Source organism: Gadus morhua, unplaced genomic scaffold (assembly GCF_902167405.1).
Source record: "Gadus morhua unplaced genomic scaffold, gadMor3.0, whole genome shotgun sequence".
NCBI lineage: Eukaryota > Metazoa > Chordata > Actinopteri > Gadiformes > Gadidae > Gadus > Gadus morhua.
Genome location: NW_021964142.1, coordinates 501,350 through 506,564, shown reverse-complemented (window position 1 = coordinate 506,564; position 5,215 = coordinate 501,350). Strand labels below are relative to the sequence as shown.

Below are 5,215 nucleotides of genomic sequence, written 5' to 3'. Positions count from 1 at the left end.
GTCTCATGCTCTCGTGTTCTCGCCTGTAGATCTGTACCTTGTTGTGGTGGGCGAGCTTTTAATTAAACAGATCTTGTTTACTTGTGTTTTATATGCATTGCCTTTTCAATGAAACCCATTCTGGGTGAAAAATAAAAGTTGTAAAAGAATTTGAGTCTCTGTGTGCTTGGCTTTCACAAGGGGTGGGGTAGTGGAAAGAAAAAACACACCAAAGAAATTAGAAGTCCTTGTGTCTTCTCTCCCGCAACCAGAGGTGTGAATACACCCCCACTTTGCTGGCTGCACTCCCTGTGTGGTCAAATAATGAGTTCTGTGAATGGCTCTGTCATCCAGACAAAGTGAGTGCACTGAATACATTCTTATTATTTTTCTTAATTCAGCCCAAAAATGTAACAATTAAACACTTTTCCACTTGATAATATGAATCTCATCAGCTACATCAACTCAAAGTATGAAAATAATAAACAAAACATTCAGCAGACTAGCGGATTTTGATAATCTAGGCCTTGCACATAATATTTCTGGAAATAAAACCTCCCACCGGTGGCCACCACATGGAGCCGTCCGTTTTGATTCTCGATCCTTTATGAGCGATCCCTGGGTTGAGGGATAGGGACTTTGGGGGGTCATCAGCCATTCCCAGGGGGTCACCCATCCAAGTACTAACCAGGCCGGACCCTGCTTAGCCTCCGAGATCAGACGAGATCGGGCGTGCTCAGGGTGGTATGGCCGTAACCAAGAATTGTCGGGACCATATTAGTATTTATACAAGAGGAGCACGTAAGGAGTGAGAGTTCTACCATGGCCAGAGACGGGACTTGTACAGAAACAATGATTGGATCCATAATGAATGAAAGAAATGAATGAATGAATGAATGAATGAATGAATGAATGAATGAATGAATGAATGAATGCGTTATTCCAGACTCAGAGTTCCATATTTGAACGCAATGCATTACACTGCTTGGGCGTCATCGTTTGCGTGATCTTTTGAAGAAACGTAGCGATGCAAAAACATGGTATGGACTACAATATAGCACGATGAAGCCATTCATAGCTATTATTTCTTTAGAACAACATGATCAGGGGAGAGCGCGAACGCAGTCCCCCACTACCAGAAATTATGCAATCGAGATTCCCACATTTGGGGAATTCGCACGGGTCAGCAACAGCCTCAGTGCAATGGCTGAGCCTCGCTATGGGTGAACCACCTTCTTGATCATGGTATCTCCCTTGCCAGGTAAGTATGAGTTGAACACGTTCAGGTGGGCTGAACGATGCCCACGCGTGTTCCCGTGGAGAACGGTTGCAAAGCATTCGGAGATGTCTAGACTTTAATAAACACTGTAGACCACCGGTCACACGATGACAGGCGAATCTGAAATCAGCGAGATGGAAGCATAACGAAAGGAAACCTGGAGATCCGAGTTATCGACACGCCACAGAAAGAATCCTTTTTTCTTTCTTAAACAACAGAATATCGTTGGAATAATTGTAAACAGTGCGTTTATGAATTGTAAATGACACTTTATTGTCTACGGGCGGACGGCTGTACTCTCAGGAGGAGTTTAGTTTTGTTTTTCACAGTGAGAGAGGGGTGCACCGGTCCTGGAGGTACTGCAATACCAGGTCGATGCGTGGAGTGGACGGGGCAAGCCCCTTTTCCATCTCCCAGTTCCAAAATCAATTTAATATATGGTCCCCGGGTAGGGGACGTATCAGATATTAAACTGATAAGAACAGATTTTTTCGTTTGAAAATATTTATTGACACCAGTTCTTTCATTTAACTTTCATATCAATTTACAGGTCAGTGTTTTAAAAGCATACACAATTTAAAAGACATTTTAATTAAACAACAAGTTTCATCATTGTGAGTAAAAAAAAGGTAAATAAATATAATTAAATACATGGATACATTGTTGTTTTATAAAATCATTGTGATGCTTAAAAAACATGATTAAAAAACAGCTGTGCAGGGACGGGAGGAAGCCCAATTAAAAAGTAAAAAAACCCATCCTGCTCTCTCTTCAACAGCATTGGTCTCTCGGAACCTGTGGCTCAGAGGATCTCCTCCCCTCTCTGCTCCTTCCCACCTGCCTCTCCCGGAGAGCCAGGCCGCCGCTGCCTCGACCTTTCCGCGTGTGGCTCCGACTCCCTCATCCGAATGGGCACAGAGGCGATTCTTCTTTGTGGCCGTGTCCTAGGCCTGCCGCCTGCAGCACCGGCCACTTGGACCGTTGCTGCGGCCATTCGGATCACAGCCACGGGGGGGATCTGCATGTGCTTTCTTACCAGCAGGTTTCTGGAGGCCCATATGGCGTCTTTTATGGCGGCTAGGGTGAGCCATTGCTTTGGAAAGTCTGGTGGTAGCTGACTCTTTTGGCTCACCCCATACAGCACCTTTTGGGCTGTCTGGGCCTCCCCTGCTGGTAAAGTACGGGAATTGCAGGGAGCCGGCCGTTGCCACTGGTCTCCAGCAGCGCTGCACTCCCAGAACAGGTGCCTCACCGACTCAGGCGCGCCACAACCTGGCCGTGGGCAGGTTGGGGATGCAGCCATCCCCCGGGAGTGCATGACGGCCCTGACTGGGAGGATCTCGTGAGCTGCCATCCATGACAGGTCCCGGAGTCTGTTGGAGAGGGCAGGATGGTTCACATTGTGCCAGACTGTTGTGGCCTCGCCGTATGCTAGCCCGCGCACCGGACTCACTGGTTCCCGCTCCTGCACTTCCGTGATTATAAAACGATGGTTCTGTTAAAACATTCAGTTCCTCGTTTTCAAGGTTAAATTTTTTTAAAACTTCTTAATAAAAGCGTAAAATTGTGACAAGTTAAATGATACTGGTGTTCTAAGATCTGATATATAAAACGGGAATCTTTTCAGATAGGACCCCATCCAGAATCGTGCCATTGCTGTTGTTTTGTTTTCTCTGGATGGGCCCATTGCAAGTTTAATGTGAAGAGCAGTATATCTGCTTCCTAAAAACAGGTGGAGGTCCGGGACTCCTTTACCCCCCTTTTTCTTTGTTTTCGTCATTTCTGTTCCTCTTCAGTCCTCCCACTTGGACCCCCACAGGAAATAAAAACTGCTCTCGCTCCAGTTCTAAACGCACTCGGTGTGGTGGAATAAAACAGAGCTTATCAATAAAAGCAAAGGTAAAATCACTGATTTGATGATTAAAACCTTTCCTTCTATTGTCAGTCCTCTAAGTCCCCAGTATCCCAGTCTCTGCCTTACTTTCCCTATCACGTCCGGCCAATTTTCGGTCCCCTCCCCCTCCCATGTTGAATTTGACCCCGAGTATCTTTATGTCGGTCTGTTTCACAGTCAGGGGGAGTCCGGTCATCTCAGTCGCTGTCCATGGTCCATAAAAAAAGGGCTTGGGTCTTCCCTCTGTTGAGTTTGGACCCAGAGGCCAGTCCGTAGCGGTCGGTCAAGTCCAGTGCTCTGTTTACTGATAAAGGTCAGTGCATAAAATGTTACATCGTCCATATATAAAACACATTTGCTAAAAAGTCCCCCACTGCCCGGTATGGGCCACCCCTTTAATCCCTTGGTCCCTTCTCAAGACCTGGGCCAGTGGTTCTATGCATGCCACATAGAGGAGGGCAGATAACGGACAACCCTGACGGACCCCGCAGTGCAAATCTACTGCTTTTGTGAGTTGCCCCGTTAACAAGAAATTTGCTGGTGATGTCCCTATACAGCAATCCCACCCACTCTATATACCTCTCTGGGAAACCATTTTTTGCAGTACCTGGAATAGGTACTGGTGCGAGACCCGATCGAATGCTTTTTCAAAATCTAAATTTAGGACTACTAGTCTGATGTTTCTGTCTCTCGCATAACAGATGGTGTCTCTAATCAGTACGAGGCTGTCGGTGATCTTCCTCCCCGATATGCCACAGGTTTGATCCGGGTGGATTACCTCCCCTAAAACCACGGACATTCTGTTTGCTAAAAGTTTGCTAAAAAGTTTACAGTCAACGTTTAAAAGGGTTATTGGTCGCCAGTTCTTCAGGTCAGTCTTGTCCTCCTTTTTGTAAAGTAGTTTTACTATCCCTGATCTAAAACTGTCTGGTAGTCGGTCTAGTCTTTGGAAGTCGGTAAAAACCGTCAGTAGGTCAGGTGCTAAAATGTCCCAGAAGGTCAGATAAAATTCAAGTGGAAGCCCATCTTCCCCCGGCGACTTTCCCCCCTTAAAACTCGACAAACATTTGTGAAGTTCCAAAAGGTTAAAATCACGGGTTAAAAATGCACTTTCACCTATCTTTAAATCTATGTTGCTTATGATGTTGTTTTTTGCTTCATTTTCTGTTTGTTTTTCGCTGTACAGATCTCTATAAAAACCTTCTATTTCCTCCATTATTTCTTTGTCACTATTGGTTTGTTCCCCATTTGTTTTAGTGTTTAAAAATACCCTCCCCACTGTTAATGATTTTCTTAAAAAAGTATCTAGTGCATTTTTCTCCTTCTTCCATGTGTCGTTCTTTGCTTCTGACTATAATTCCTTTGCTTGTGATTTCCGATAAAATCAACATTTGGTTTTTAAACTAATCTAATTTCTTGGTTAAAATCAAAACCTTGTTGTGTTAATTTAAAATACCGTTGTAGTCTTTTCTGCAGCCCCACCATGCATCTATTTTCCTTGTTTTTTTTGTTTTTCCCTGCTTTTTAAAAAAAGTCTGTGTCTTTCCCTTCACCATTTCCCACCAAAGTGCATGTGTTTCGTACAGGTCTTGGAGGGTCTGCCATTGACTGAATTGCTCCCTGTACTGGCTGGCTAAATCCTTATCTTCTAGCAGGGAGCAATTCAGTTTCCACAGACCACTACCTTTAGTCACACCTGAAGAGAGTGAAAGGGTGCAGGATAGCATAGCGTGATCTGAGAAGAAACAGGGGTTAATCTAGCATCGGTTGGCGGCAGTCTCTGGTAAAAATATAGTCAATGCCGAGAGGCTCTGGAACCGTCACTACTGAACCAGGTGAAGCCCTCCTCTCTTGATGCAAGGTTTTAAAACAGTCTTTTAGTTTAAAATCCCTGCATAATCCCTGCAATAAAACCGACGTCTTGTCCACTTTAAAATCATCCCCTGCCCCTCTCCTATCACTTCTATTTAAAATACAATTAAAATCTCCCCCCTAAAACTAATGGCGTTCGGCCTAGCATGTGGGGCTGCAAGTTTTCTAAAAGGTCATGTCTGTCATTTTTG

The 5,215-nt window shown here is 44.7% G+C and overlaps 1 non-coding gene and 2 pseudogenes across 1 annotated transcript; all 3 read right to left on the bottom strand.

Annotated features, from left to right (window-relative positions):
- Positions 1–623: 623 nt before the first annotated feature.
- On the bottom strand, positions 624–737 carry LOC115539099 (uncharacterized; annotated as a pseudogene).
- Positions 738–1,083: 346 nt separating this feature from the next.
- Positions 1,084–1,248, bottom strand: LOC115539100 (U1 spliceosomal RNA). The gene has a single exon (XR_003975678.1). It is a non-coding gene; the product is annotated as a U1 spliceosomal RNA (small nuclear RNA).
- A 344-nt stretch (positions 1,249–1,592) lies between these two features.
- LOC115539104 (uncharacterized) lies at positions 1,593–1,763 on the bottom strand (annotated as a pseudogene).
- Between the last annotated feature and the right edge of the window lie 3,452 nt (positions 1,764–5,215).